Raw genomic sequence first — 16276 nt, 5'->3', positions numbered from 1 at the left:
CGAACATCTGGGGAGAGACCTGAAAATAGCTGTGCAGCGACGATCCCATCCAACCTGAGAGAGCTTGATATGGTCTGCAGAGAAGAATGTGAGAAACTCCCCAAATACAGGTGTGCCAAGCTTGCCGCGTCATACCCAAGAAGACTCTAGGCTGAAATCGCTGACAAAGGTGCTTCAATGAAGTACTGAGTAAAGGGTCTGAATACTTATGTGAATGTAATATTTCAGTTGTATTTTTAATACTTTTGCAAAAATGTGTAAACAGTTTTTGCTTTGTCATTATGAGGTATTGTGTGTAGATTGATGGGGAAAATAATTACATTTTTAGAATAAGGCTTTTACCTAACAAAATGTGGAAAAAGTCCAGGGGTCTGGATACATTCCGAAGGCACTGCACATTCAACCTGTAATATGTCATTCACTGCCATACTGCCCAGCCCTTATATACTGCGTCCTGCAAAATGACTTGGATTAAAGGTAGTCCGGTTTTGAACATGCTGCAGGCAAAGAGTCATGTTGTTGCAAATGGTAATGCTAATTATATTATTCTGCTCAAGTGACTTGGATCGAGTCCGATACTAAATATACAGGTGATGCACAATGAAGCTCATGATAACAGGACAGTTTGACAGTGACTAGATTAAAAAGTAATGAACCTTTACTGCTGATCACATTGGACACAAGGTTTCACAGTCTCTCTCCAATGTCAAATTCAAGAATGCGAAGACGGATGTTTTGGATGTTTTATGCCAGGGGTACTCAACTCTTACCCTACGAGGTCCGGAGCCTGCTGGTTTTCTGTTCTACCTGATTATTAATTGCACACCTAGTGTCACGGGACAATAAAAAAATGCAGTGGAACTGGCTTCGAGGTCCAGAGTTGAGTTTGAGGGTTCTATGTAGTCCTTCGGAAATAGAAGCACAAGCATTTCGCTACACTCGCATTAACATCTGCTAACCATGTGTATGTGACCATTTAAATTTGATTTGATGAATTATACCAGAGGTGCAGTAGCTGTAATGTCCACTTGGTGACAGTAGTGCCCCAGGGGTATAAAACCCAAAGCCCCATCTGCGTTTTCCTTGCTCACTAAGCACTCATGGACAAACAATATTATTGCTAGAATCACTAGGCTAGACTGTATAACCAACTGCAACATTGTTCATTATCTTTAATAGTATAGAAAATAAATATACTTTTGATTTGGGGTCAGTGCAAGGATACAGATGGTTTACTGGGGCTACAAATGGAGAGTGAGGTCTCAGGGTTGGGTAGGTTACTTTCTAAATGTAATCTGTTACTAGTTACCTGTCCAAAATTGTAATCAGTAATTACTTTTGGATTACCCAAACTCAGTAATGTAATCTGATTACATTCTGTTTACTTTTGGAATACTTTCCCTTTAAAAGGCATTAGAGTAGAGAACAATGTATGTTACCAATTGAACAACATCTATTGCAGGAGTTATCAGTGTTCAAGTTTACATAAAATAAAGTTTACATGGCCATATATGGATGTTAAATTTTACTTTGTCGGCTTCTTCTAACCCAACGCTTTCTACTACATATAATACGATTAAATTATATCTTTACATTAAAAACGAAAGTCTTTCAGAATTCCAATAAATGTTATACCCCTTGAACTTCAAGAATAGGTCTTGGAAATATGGAAGTACAGTGGGGCAAAAAAGTATTTAGTCAGCCACCAATTGTGCAAGTTCTCCCACTTAAAAAGATAAGAGAGGCCTGTAATTTTCATCATCGGTACACTTCAACTATGACAGACAAAATGAGAAGAAAAAAATCACATTGTAGGATTTGTAATGAATTTATATGCAAATGCTGATGGAAAATAAACTTTTGTTATTGACCAAATACTTATCTCAATACTGTTATATACCCTTTGTTGGCAATGACAGAGGTCAAACGTTTTCTGTAAGTCTTCACAAGGTTTTCACACACTGTTGCTGGTATTTTGGCCCATTCCTCCATGCAGATCTCCTCTAGAGCAGTGATGTTTTGGGGCTGTTGCTGGGTAACACGGACTTTCAACTCCCTCCAAAGATTTTCTATGGGGTTGAGATCTGGAGAATGGCTAGGCCACCCCAGGACCTTGAAATGCTTCTTACAAAGCCACTCCTTCGTTGCCCGGACGGTGTGTTTGGGAGCATTGTCATGCTGAAAGACCCAGCCGCTCAGCAAAGAAGAAGCCACTGCTCCAAAACCACCATAAAAAAACCAGACTACGGTTTGCAGCTGCACATGGGGACAAAGATCATACTTTTTGGAGAAATATCCTCTGGTCTGAGAACAAAATAGAACTGTTTGGCCTTAATGACCATCTTTATGTTTGTAGGATAAAGGGGGAGGCTTGCAAGCCAAAGAACAACATCCCAACCGTGAAGCACGGGGATGGCAGCGTCATGTTGTGGGGGTGCTTTGCTGCAGGAGGGACTGGTGCACTTCACAAAATAGATCGCATCATGAGGCAGGAAAATTATGTGGATATATTGAAGCAACATCAAGACATCAGTCAGGAAGTTAAAGCTTGGTCGCAAATGGGTCTTCCAAATGGACAATGACCCCAAGCATACTTCCAAAGTTGTGGCAAAATGTCTTAAGGTCAACAAAGTCAAGGTAGTGGAATGGCCATCACAAAGCCCTGACCTTAATCCTACAGAAAATGTGTGTGCAGAACTGAAAAGTGTGTGTGAGCAAGGAGGCCTGCAAACCTGACTCAGTTACACCAGCTCTGTCAGGAGGAATAGGGGGAAGCTGTGGAAGGCTACCCAAAACATTTGACCCAAGTTAAACAATTTACAGGCAATGCTACCAAATACTAATTGAGTGTATGTAAACTTCTGACTTCTGACGGAATATTTACTAGGATTAAATGTCAGGAATCGTGAAAAACTGAGTTTACATGTATTTGGCTAAGGTGTATGTAAACTTCTGACTTCAACTATATATTGATATATATATATATATATATATATATATATATATATCATACACATACCCACATATACATAAATACATACATACATACATACATACATACATACATACATATATATATATATATATACACACATACATACATATACATATATATATATATATATACACACATACATACATACATAATACACACACTTCAATAAAAATATATACATTCCTTTTGTATTCCCTGCAAACCCAACCACCCCTCCCCCAGTTGGAGGAAACTAATAACCAGCACCACTTAGGCTTCTACTTCCAGCGTATACATACTATACACATTTTACAGACACAATCTATTTTACAATAGTTATATTTTGTTTGTTTTAGTCCTGGCCTTCCTCTATTTCTGATGTCCACCCAGTTTGATTTCTATTTGCTATATACACTGCTCAAAAAAATAAAGGGAACACAAACAACACAACTCCAAGTCAATCACACTTCTGTGAAATCAAAATGTCCACTTAGGAAGCAACACTGATTGAAAATAAATGTCACATGCTGTTGTGCAAATGGAATAGTCAACAGGTGGAAATTATAGGCAATTAGCAAGACACCCCCGATAAAGGAGTGGTTCTGCAGGTGGTGACCACAGACCACTTCTCAGTTCCTATGCTTCCTGGCTGATGTTTTGGTCACTTTTTAATGCTGGCGGTGCTTTCACTCTAGTGGTAGCATGAGACGGAGTCTACAACACACACAAGTGGCTCAGGTAATGCAGCTCATCCAGGATGGCACATCAATGCGAGCTGTGGCAAGAAGGTTTGCTGTGTCTGTCAGCGTAGTGTCCAGAGCATGGAGGCACTACCAGGAGACAGGCCAGTACATCGGGAGACGTGAAGGAGGCCGTAGGAGGGCAACAACCCAGCAGCAGGACCGCTACCTCTGCCTTTGTGCAAGGGGGAGCAGGAGGAGCACTGCCAGAGCCCTGCAAAATGACTTCCAGCAGGCCACAATGTGCATGTGTCTGCTCAAACGGTCAGAAACAGACTCCATGAGGGTGGTATGAGGGCCCGACGTCCACAGGTGGGGGTTGTGCTTACAGCCCAACACCGTGCACGACGTTTGGCATTTGCCAGAGAACACCAAGATTGGCAAATTCGCCACTGGCGCCCTGTACTCTTCACAGATGAAAGGAGGTTCACACTGAGCACATGTGACAGACGTGAGTCTGGAGACGCCGTGGAGAACGTTCTGCTGCCTGCAACATCCTCCAGCATGACCGGTTTGGCGGTGGGTCAGTCATGGTGTGGGGTGGCATTTCTTTGGGGGCCGCACAGCCCTCCATGTGCTCGCCAGAGGTAGCCTGACTGCCATTAAGTACCATGATGAGATCCTCAGACCCCTTGTGAGACCATATGCTGGTGCGGTTGGCCCTGGGTTCCTCCTAATGCAAGACAATGATAGACCTCATGTGGCTGGAGTGTGTCAGCAGTTCCTGCAAGAGGAAGGCATTGATGCTATGGATTGGCCCGCCCGTTCCCCAGACCTGAATCCAAATGAGCACATCTGGGACATCATGTCTCGCTCCATCCACCAACGCCACATTGCACCACAGACTGTCCAGGAGTTGGCGGATGCTTTAGTCCAGGTCTGGGAGGAGATCCCTCATGAGACCATCCTCCACCTCACCAGGAGCATGCCCAGGCATTGTAGGGAGGTCATACAGGCACGTGGAGGCCACACACACACACCTCATTTTGACTTGTTTTAAGGACATTACATCAAAGTTGGATCAGCCTGTAGTGTGGTTTTCCACTTTAATTTTGAGTGTGACTCCAAATCCAGACCTCCATGGGTTGATACATTTGAATTCCATTGATAATTTTTGTGTGATTTTGTTGTCAGCACATTCAACTTTGTAAAGAAAAAAGTATTTAATAAGAATATTTAATTCATTCAGATCTAGGATGTGTTATTTTAGTGTTCCCTTTATTTTTTTGAGCAGTGTAGTTTGGTGAATCATGAGTGACTCCATCATTTGTAAGAAGTTTCAATACATTTTTTTGGGTAGCATTTCCATATTGAAGATTAAAAAATAATTTGGTGCATTTTTCCCCATATTCCATCCAGTTCGCTTTATTTTTACTTGAATAAGTTCCTCCATTTATTTGTGCTTTTCCTCTAACTTACTCTGAGCCTCTATAGTACAGGTTTTTATTGCTATCTATCTGTACTGTTAGTCCTTCAATATCCTTTGTTAATATGGACTCTTTTGACCTAAATTGCTTTTGTTTTATAGATGAGTACTGAATTGCATGGCCTTTAAAGGCACATTTAAAAGTGTCCCATACAATAAGGGGATCTGCTGTACCTATGTTATGTTGGAAAAGTCAGTTATAAATTATTCTGTCTTAGTTAAAAACAAGTTATCATCCAGTAGGCTTTGATTACATTTCCAATATCCTCGCCCACGTGGAAATTCTGTAAGAGTAATATATATGCCAATTATGTGATGGTCCAACTGCTTTCTGTCCCCTATCAACACTTTTTAAACTTTTGGTGCCAGAGAGAATGACATAAGAAAGTAATCAAGACGACTAGCTTGATTAAGCCTCCTCCATGTATATCTCACTAGGTCAGGGTATTTAAGCCTCCATATATCCACTAATTCCAATATATCCATGACATTTATTTCCTCTATGGTCCATAGAGGTATTTAAAACCATATTATAATCTCCCACCATAATAATATAGTCTTGTGTTGCTTGTAGAGTTGATCAATTATTATTTGGACCATATAGGTTAATAAGCCATGTCTGTTTATGGTCCAATAACATATTTAAAATAATCCGTCTACCTTGAAGATCTGTTTGGACAATTTGCACATTTGGATCAAAATTACTGTTAATTAATATCATCACCCCTTTTGAATTTCTTTACCCATGGGAGAAATATATTACCCCCCCCAGTCCCTTTTCCACAAAACTTAATCTGAAATTGTTGAATGAGTTTCCTGTAAACAATAGATATTATATTCCTTCTCTTTTAGCCAGGTAAATACTTATAGTCTTTTCTTATTATCTGCTATTACAATTATAACTGGCTATAATTATATCACCAATTACCATACTGAGACACACGTTTCAATTCTATTTATTAACAACACTCTTACAATAACTGTCTTCTAACTTTCATTTTAATGAGAGGCCTGCATTCCATTAAATGTTTTAAAACCTTTATAGTATTCCTAGGCTACTGCTATGCATTGTGGAGTGGGGTAGTGAGAGGTTAAATAAAGGAATGTGGCTGCATGATGTTTTTTGTTCCTCCATGGTTCGCTCCGATATGAGTCAATGATCCATGCAGCAACTCATTTGCATATCACCCTGCAATCTGCTTTCACTTTGTCCCAGTACAGTGTGTGCATGTGTGTGTAAGTCCGAGTCCCCTGTGGTCCGACCGGGGTGTATACGGGACGGAAAGTGAGTAGTCAGCTGTTCTTTCTCTCGGCTCATTAGCGTCCTGCGTCTCGGATGAGACCGGACGAGGAAGCCCTTCTATTGATCCTCATCCTCCCTCTCTCCCTCCACCTAACGGCCCACCAACTGACCCACCGGAGGAAAGCTGCTGTATAAACATTACCAGACCTGGGTTCAAATACTTGATATTTTTTCTAATACTTTATCTAAGCTTGATTGAGCTTGCCTGGCACAGTGGAACCAATAGAATAGTCCAATAACTGCACCCCGCCACTCCAGGCAGGCTAGAGTATTTGAAAGATTTGAAATAGTAGTTGAACCCAGGTATGAATGGTACAGGAGTAGAGTAGTCTAAGGAACAGGTTTGTTCTGGGAGTGCTGCCCACTGGAGGAGATGGGTGTTGCGGAAGAGGGGCAGAGAAATGCTGTGTGAGGGAGGAACAGGAGTGGGTTACGGATAGTTCTTGGAGGGCTGCCCATCGGTGCGGAGAGGTGCTAGGGCCAGGGAGGGAGGGACAGTGATCTTTTTTGTTCCAAGCAACTGCAAGTTATTGGATGTGCGTACACTGCGTTTGAAACTAGAGGCAGTGAGTGACAGGAGAAGCCTGTTACCATCAACTTATGCCAAGTATGTATACATTCCACCACATTAGATACAATATATGTTAGACATACTCTTTTGATGACTTACTTTATGTATTTGGTTCCCGGCCTTCCTACAAAATCAAGTACTTGCCAAAATGTTCAGGTGACTGTGTGAAAGATGTAAGCTAATGACTGTATGCTGCGTATTGGAAAAACTATGTCAACAGTAATTTCAGAGGTTAATAATAAGTTATGATACTTCTCTTCTTGGCCCTTTGTCATATGCAGAGGAACGTAATTATGTAATCCTCCTGACTTGCATTTAGGTGTACTTTTCGCTGCAGTACTTTCTCAGTGGTCAGCGGTTTGCTGTTCTAGGGAGAGTAGTCCGATTTTCAGATCAATAGCGAGATTCTTCCCTTCAAGCTTCAAAGCCAGTGGGGTTGAGCTGGGCTTAAGGAGACAACAGGGCTCTTTAGAAGGTGCTGCGTGTCCCTTAAAGCCACCCCGAAGAAGCTGGAACACACTAGATATGCTGCTAGCTATACGGTGCCTTTGGAAAGTATTCAGACCCCTTGACTTTTCCCACATTTTGGGAAATCCTTATTCTAAAATGGATTAAATAAATAAAAATCCTCAGCAATCTACACACAATACCCCACAATGACAGTGAAAACAGGTTTTTAGAATTTTTGCAAATGCATAAAAAAACCCAGATACCTTATTTACATAAGTATTTAGACCCATTGCTATGAGACTCGAAATTGGCCTCAGGTTCATCCTGTTTCCATTGATCATCCTTGAGATGTTTTTACAACTTGATTGGAGTTCACCTGTGGTAAATTCAATTGATTACACATTGTTTGGAAAGGAACATGTCTAACTATATAAGGCCCCACAGTTGACAGTGCATGTCAGAGCAATAACCAAGCCATGAGGTCGAAGGAATTGTCCGTAGAGCTCAGAGACAGGATTGTGTCGAGGCACAGAAGAAAAAAAAAATCACAGTGGCCTTCATCATTCTTAAATGGAAGAAGTTTGGAACCACCAAGACTCTTCCTAGAGCTTGCCGCCCGACCAAACTGAGCAATCGGGGGAAAGGGCCTTGGTTAGGGAGGTGACCAAGAACCTGATGGTCACTCTGACAGAGCTCTAGAGTTCTGTGGAGATGGGAGAACCTTCCGGAAGGACAACCATCTTGGCAGCACTCCACAAAACAGGCTTTATGGTAGAGTGGCCAGACGGAAGCCACTCCTCAGTAAAAGGCACATGACAGCTTCCTTGGAGTTTGCCAAAAGCCACCTAAAGACTATCAGACCATGAGAACATTCTCTGTTCTGATGAAAACAAGATTGAACTCTTTGGCCTGAATGTCAAGCATCATGTCTGGAGGAAACCTGGCACTATCCCTATGGTGAAGCATGGTGAAGGCCTCATCAAACTTTGGGGTTGTTTTTCAGCGCCAGGGACTGTGAGACTAGTCAGGATCAAGGGAAAGATGAATGGAGCAAAGTACAGAGATCCTTGATGAAAACCTGCTCCAGGTCACTCAGGACCTCAGACTGGGGTGAAGGTTCACCTTCCAACAGGACAACGACCCTAAGCACACAGCCAAGACAACACAGGAGTCGCTTCAGTACAAGTCTCTGAATGTCTTTGAGTGGCCCAGCCAGAGCCTGGACTTGAACCCGATCGAACATCTCTGGAGAGACCTGAAAATAGCGACGCTCCCCATCCAACCTGACAGAGCTTGAGAGGATCTGCAGAGAAGAATGGGAGAAACTCCCCAAATACAGGTGTGCCACGCTTGTAGTGTCTTACCCAAGAAGACTCGAGGCTGTAATCACTGTCAAAGGGGCTTCAACAAAGTCCCGAGTAAAGGGTGTGAATACTTATGTAAATGTAATATTTCAGTTTTTTATTTGTAATAAGTTAGCCAACATTTCTAAAGTCCTGTTTTTGTTTCGTTATTACGAGGTATTGTGTGTACAGTCGTTGCCAAAAGTTTTGAGAAAAAGTCCATATTTGCAGTGTTGATCCTTCTTTTTCAAGACCTCTGTAGTCCGCCCGGGCATGCTGGCAATTAACTTCTGGGCCACATCCTAACTGATGGCAGCCCATTCTTGCATAATCAATGCTTGGAGTTTGTCAGAATTTGTGGGGTTTTGTTTGTCCACCCACCTCTTGAGGATTGACCACAAGTTCTCAATAGGATTAAGGTCTAGGGAGTTTCCTGGCCATGGACACAAAATATCGATGTTTTGTTCCCCGAGCCACTTAGTTATCACTTTTGGCTTATGGCAAGGTGCTCCATCATGCTGGAAAAGGCATTGTTTGTCACCAAACTGTTCCTTGATGGTTGGGAGACGTTGCTCTCGGAGGAGGAGTTGGTACCATTCTTTATTCATGGCTGTGTTCTTAGGCAAAATTGTGAGTGAGCCCACTCCCTTGGCTGAAAAGCAACCCCACACATAAATGGTCTCAGGATGCTTTAATGTTGGCAAGACACAGGACTGATGGTAGCGCTCACCTTGTCTTCTCAGGACAAGTTTTTTTCCGGGTGACCCAAACAATTGGAAAGGGGATTCATCAGAGAAAGTGACTTTACCCCAGCCCTCAGCAGTCCAATCCCTGTACCTTTTGCAAAATATCGGTCTGTCCCTGATGCTTTTCCTGTAGAGAAGTGGCTTTTTTGCTGCCCTTCTTGACACCAGGCCATCCTCCAAAAGTATTCGCCTCACTGTGCATGCAGATGTACTCACACCTGCCTGCTGCCATTCCTGAGCAAGCTCTGTACTGGTGATGCCCCGATCCCGCAGCTGAATCAACTTTAGGAGACGGTCCTTTTGTGGCAGGTCTGAAATGCAGTGGAAATGTTTTTTGGGGATTCAGTTAATTTTCATGGCAAAGAGGGACTGCAATTAATTGCAATTCATCTGATCACTCTTCATAACATTCTGGAGTATATGCAAATTGCCATCATACAAACTGAGGTTGCAGACTTTGTGAAAATTAATATTTGTGTCATTCTCAAAACTTTTGGCCACGACTGTAGATTGATAAGGGGAAAAAACAATTTAATGCATTTTAGAATAAGGCTGTAACGTAACAAAATGGGGAAAAAGTCAAGGGATCTGAATACTTTCCGAATGCACTGTATATGCTGACCAGTGGGGAATTGGTGGATCCCATCACACATTCATTTTTGTTATGTTCCATATTGTGCCCTATTCCCTTTATAGCATACTCCTTTTGACCAGGGCCCATAGGGTTAGGTCACACTTCAAATTAGGGCTCAGCATGAAAGGATATATCAATATCAATGTGACTTCCCTGGTTAAAAGGATAAAAACAGATTTGCACTACACACTCCTGGAGACCTTACAGAACGATGAAGACATCACCTGCAGACAGTGCCATGGCAACAGCAGGATTGTGACTATAAAAGGCTACCATTTCCTTGACTTGTACCACCCATTATCATCCATCCTTACTATACCTAACCGGCTTCCCTTGCGTGCGGAGGCACTCAGATCAGCTCCACTTATAGCTGTTAGCGGAAAAGTGCTACAGCACCAACATGTTAGCAGAGAGTGTGGATGTAAGGTATGGAACACTATTATGGTCTTATGTTGCCTGTGAGTATCAAAATGTTTCCAGAAATAATGTTATTTGCCAAGCAAACATTCCAATGAAGTGCACCAATCATATGATGCTGTATTGAAGCACTGCAGCGATCTGTATTTAGTAAAATGGATTCCTGGGCCACACGTTTTGGCAGTGAATCTATATAACCCATTAATATTCCAAATGTGCATTTTCCCCATGCATAACTTACACCCAGCAACACGTGCACACACACACACACACACCACTCTCAATTGTGTCTATTACCTCTCTCTTAGCATTACACATGCATACACACAGGCCTTCAATTACTCAAGAGAGGAAGAGAGACATGAATATCCTATTCCATTTGTAGTGTTGGCCAGCTGAAGTAGGTTGGCAGTATTGTCCCTTTTACACAAAGGGCAGCACCAGACAGGCAGAGTGTAGGAGTTACTCATGTTCCCATTGTCTTTCTGACAGTTCCTACTACAAAGCCTGGGCCTGACTGGTCCCCGCATGCAGCCAGCAGCCTGGATACAAACACACCTACAACCCAGTGGCTGAGCCTGTCTGGTGGGATGTGAATCAAAGCCTGTGGCTGAGCCATGTGATCCGGGGGTACTGTAGCCTATCCTCTGCTCTGACCACTTGGGCTGAGACACCAAGTCAGGAAAGTGGCAGTAGGATAGCAGAGAAAAGTGTGGATAATCTGAGCTACCATTTGATTTACAGTATCAGGGAGGGATGTTAGAATGAAAAACCCTTGTGTACTTTTGTGCTACTACACTGCTTTTTTTCAGCTCTAGTTGGCGATATCGTTTTTGCTAGCTTTTTCATAGAACAATGTCCATTTGATGTCCATCTTGCAGTTAGTAATACCAATGCTTACCATTGTGTCTATGTGTAAACATAACAGTTGTATGAATAAAGCACTGTGCTCAATGTGAAATGAGGAGGACAGAGAAAGCTACAAATTCTTAACACTATCTGCATGTTTGCATTCAGTGTGCATTGAAATATTAACAAAATGAATCCATACATTATGCTATGTACAATGTGTGATGGATCTACATCATCAGCCAAAGAGTAATATCCTATAGTGAGTGATGGAGACAGCTGCGTTGTGCACAGTGCTGTAGCTGGAGAGACATAAAGTGTTAAAAGATGAGCTGCCAGACCAAGTGCTCTTTTCACCTTGGAATAGAGTTTAGCAAGTCTCGTTGGGTCTGTGGGTTTTGTCACAGAGAATATCTACCAGTTGTAAATGACTGAGTTTCTTATTCCTTAACTCATTTTGGGCAAGGATTTTGTGTCGTGGCAGAGCTGTGTCACAGCCAGTTACAGGATTAATATTAGGATAAGAACAGTCATTTTGTGCGGTTCTAATCTGAATCTTGTGACCATGTCCCTGTCTCATGTCAGGCATCCTCAGAGGGCTGCATGAAGAATCCAAATGGCAACCTATTCCCTATATAGTGCACTACTTTTGACCAGAGTCCATATGGAATAGGGTGCCAAATAGGGTGTCAAATGGCAACCTATTCCCTATATAGTGCACTACTTTTGGCCAGAGGGAATAGGGTGCCATTTGGGACGTAACCATACTCCCCAGGTTACTTTATCTTAATTTGAGAGTTAAGGCTTTCAGGTGAAAAATATGATGCTTCTCTTCAGTGAAGCAAAATATTTTAAATATAGAGAGGAAAGGGTTATTTTGTGAGGATTTACATTTGTGGAAGTGAGGGCTGTTGTGGAATGTTGGCCAGGGATAAAGTTTTTGAGCTCAGGTCTCCTCTGAGGAATGGGAGTGTTTTCTTAACAACTATTGGTCTATTGGCAGTCTATCAGATACTTCCTGCTCATATCAGAACCGTGAGTGGCAAACAAATCCCTGTTATCTTATTGCTGCAAGTTGAGTGTTAGTTCTACATAACTTTTCTATTGTTTTTCATACAGTACAGCACCTCTCATGACTTTTTCTGTCTAAATTGTGTTTTATATGATATAATACCTATACTTTGTTATTTCTGCCTTTTGCCTTTTGGTCTGAAAAGTAGCACAGCTGCTTGAAGAAAGTGACCATTATTTTTTGAGTCTTCACCATATTTCTCTAGCTGAGACTCTAGTGTATTGACGTTAACATCTGATAAGGTGTTCTGACTGTGGCGCCGTCAGTTTTTATTTTCTGAGTGCCTCCCGCCCGCGCGGCAGATTCTGCATACGGTTTCTAATGGCGTTCTATTTTTAAACATCCGAGAGCCTCAGGTGAGTTTCATTCCTGTACCAAATAGACAGAAGCCAGCCAGCCAACTCCTATCAAAGAGACAGATAATGCTGGTTGCCTTGGAAACCAAACCACTGTTAAGTTATACATCACACTCCACTCTAGAGATTTTTTAAGTGGTTGAAAATGGATTTACATTGTTTTTTCTTTCTCCTTGTTTGTTCTGGGCAGGTCACTGATGATCTGTTTGTACAGTTTTGGGGATTGTGTAAATTGTTCAATTGTTCTACCTGCACCATCCTGCCCGACTAGCATCATTACTCTGGACGGTTCTGACTTAGAATATGTGGTCAACTACAAATACCTAGGTGTGTGGTTAGACTGTAAACTCTCCTTCCAGACTCACGTTAAGCATCTCCAATCCAAAATGTAATCTAGAATCGGCTTCCTATTTCAGTTTTGTGGATTGTGTAAATTGTTCAATCTAGCCCTATAGAGATTACTGCCTGCACTCTCCCGCCCAACTAGCATCACTACTCTGGACGGTTCTGACTTAGAATATGTGGACAACTACAAATACCTAGGTGTCTGGTTAGACTGTAAACTCTCCTTCCAGACTCACATTAAGCATCTCCAATCCAAAATTAAATCTAGGATCGGCCTCCTACTTCAAAACAAAGCCTCCTTCAGTCATGCTGGGGCGGCAGGGTAGCCTAGTGGTTAGAGTGTTGGGTTAGTAACCGGAAGGTTGCAAGTTCAAATCGCTGATCTGACAAGGTACAAATCTGTCGTTCTGCCCCTGAACAGGCAGTTAACCCACTGTTCCTAGGCCGTCATTGAAAATAAGAATTTGTTCTTAACTGACTTGCCTAGTTAAATAAAGGTAAAATTTAAAAAATGCTGCCTAACATACCCTTGTAAAACTGACTATCTACTGATCCTCCTCATGCCTTTTTTTCTACTGTGTTATTGACTTGTTTATTGTTTACTCCATGTGTAACTCTGTGTTGTTGTCTGTTCACACTGCTATGCTTTATCTTGGCCAGGTCGCAGTCGTAAATGAGAACTTGTTCTCAACTAGCCTACCTGGTGAAATAAAGGTGAAATAAATAAATAAATCCTTGACTTCGGCAATGTCATTTACAAAATAGCCTCCAACACTCTACTCAGCAAATTGGATGCAGTCTATCACAGTGCCATCCGTCTTGCCACCAAAGCTCCATATACTACCCACTCCTGCGACCTCTATGCTCTCGTTGGCTGGCCATCGCTTCATATTCGTTGCCAAACTCACTGGCTCCAGGTCATCTATAAGTCTTTGCTAGGTAAAGCCCCGCCTTATCTCAGTTCACTGGTCACCATCGCAGCACCTACCCGTAGCACGCGCTCCAGCAGGTATATCTCACTGGTCATCCCCAAAGCCAACACTTCCTTTGGCTGCCTTTCCTTCCAGTTCTCTGCTGCCAATGACTGGAACGAATTGCAAAAAGTCTTATATCTCCTTCTCTAAAGTTAAGCATCAGCTATCAGAGCAGCTCACCAATCACTGTACCTGTACACAGCCACCAATCTGTAAATAGCACACCCAACAACCACATCCCCATGGTATTACTTAATCTCTTGCTCTTTTGCACCCCAGTATCTCTACTTGCACATCATTATCTGCACATCTATCACTCCAGTGTTAATGGTAAATTGTAATTATTTCGCCTCTATGGCCTATTTATTGCCTTACCTCCCTACTCTTCTACATTTGCACACTCTGTACATAGATTTTTCTATTGTGTTATTGACTGTGTTTGTTTATGTGTAACTCTGTGTTGTTGTTTTTGTCGCACTGCTTTGCTTTGTCTTGGCCAGGTTTCGCAGTTGTAAATGAAAACTTCTACCTTGTTAAAATAAAGGTGAAATAAAATAAAATAGCTTTTGAATGGATCTCCACAAGCAGATGATGTGATTTGGATAGATCTCTGTTCTCTGTACTCTGTTCCCCTATTATAAACTGCGAGGCGAAGTAAGAAGTAACTGTGAGGCTGGGAAAATGTTTGTAGGCCACTCTAGTAAAATGTTTGTAGAAAGAGCCAGATAGAAGAATAGACCCAAATGACTATGTTCATGCATTTAGTTAACGTGTGAAAAATCACCACTTGAAAACACCCTGCTCCTCCAACAACAGCGGTAATTGAACGGAAGTGCCTTTGCTTTCCAAACCTTTAACCTTCACTTTGTTTACCTTGTCCTTTCAGGCCAATTGATCACTCTTGCCCCATAGTCTATGGAGGGAGACTTTGATCTGGTGGTAAGACTCTTGTTGTGGCACTGAATCACATAACTGTCCTCATCCTCTCTCTACCTTTGCTGCTCCCAGGCTGCTCCCAGGCTCTCAGAGCCATTAGGGCCTCAGCCGGGGGTCGACAAGCCAGCCACCTCAAGCACTATCTGGCAGCCTTAATCGCTCCACTGTCACCTGGTGAAAAATGAACTTCCCTTCCTAATTACAGTCCTATGCTGATTCAGGGGGTTCTGTTCTAGTCTGTTCATTTACCTTAGCCGAAGTAGGGAGATTCAGACACAGTTCGTGTTATGAGTTACTTGATGGATCTGTTGTGTTGTGTGTCCCTCTGGTCTGAGCTGCCAAAATAACAAAAATATGGTCATTTTGACTGTATGAAAATGGTAGTCTAAAATAAAAAATTATGCATTTTTTTCTTTCTTCTGATAATGAAAACAGTCAATCTATAGTTGTTTGTAGTGATGGAAATTATGTGCATTGTTGTCTCTACGATATTCAGATATTCACACAGAATGCCAATTGGTTTGGTGTGTTTAATAATGTTTTAATAAACCTGATGTAAAACACTACCGAGTTGAGTTGCTGTCTGGTGCGACTCATTTGTTTGAGTACTGCTGTCTCTCTCTCTCTCTCCGTCTCTCTCTCGCTCTCTCTCTGTCTTTTTCTCTCTGTCTCTCTCTCTCCATGTCTCTCGCTCTTTCTCTGTCTCTCTGTCGCTCTCTCTCTCTGTCTCTCAATTTCAATTTAAGGGGCTTCATTAGCATGGGAAACATTGCCAAAGCAAGTGAAATAGATAATAAACAAAAGTTGAATAAACAATAAAAAATGAACAGTAAACATTTACACTCACAAAAGTTCCAAAAAGAATAAAGACATTTTAAATGTCATATTATGTCTATATACAGTGTTGTAACAATGTGGATATAGTTGAAGTACAAAAAGGAAAATAAATAAACATAAATATGGGTTGTATTTACAATGGTGTTTGTTCTTCACTGGTTGCCTTTTTCTTGTGGCAACAGGTCAACTGTGATTGTGATTGCACACTGTATAAGGATCGACACTGGAAGACGAGAAGCAGGTACAGGGAGTGAACATTTAATTACCAACAGACATGGAACAGGACAAAACAGTGTCGACATG

Source organism: Oncorhynchus tshawytscha, linkage group LG08 (assembly GCF_018296145.1).
Source record: "Oncorhynchus tshawytscha isolate Ot180627B linkage group LG08, Otsh_v2.0, whole genome shotgun sequence".
Classification (NCBI taxonomy): Eukaryota; Metazoa; Chordata; class Actinopteri; order Salmoniformes; family Salmonidae; genus Oncorhynchus; species Oncorhynchus tshawytscha.
This window is presented reverse-complemented; position numbering follows the sequence as displayed.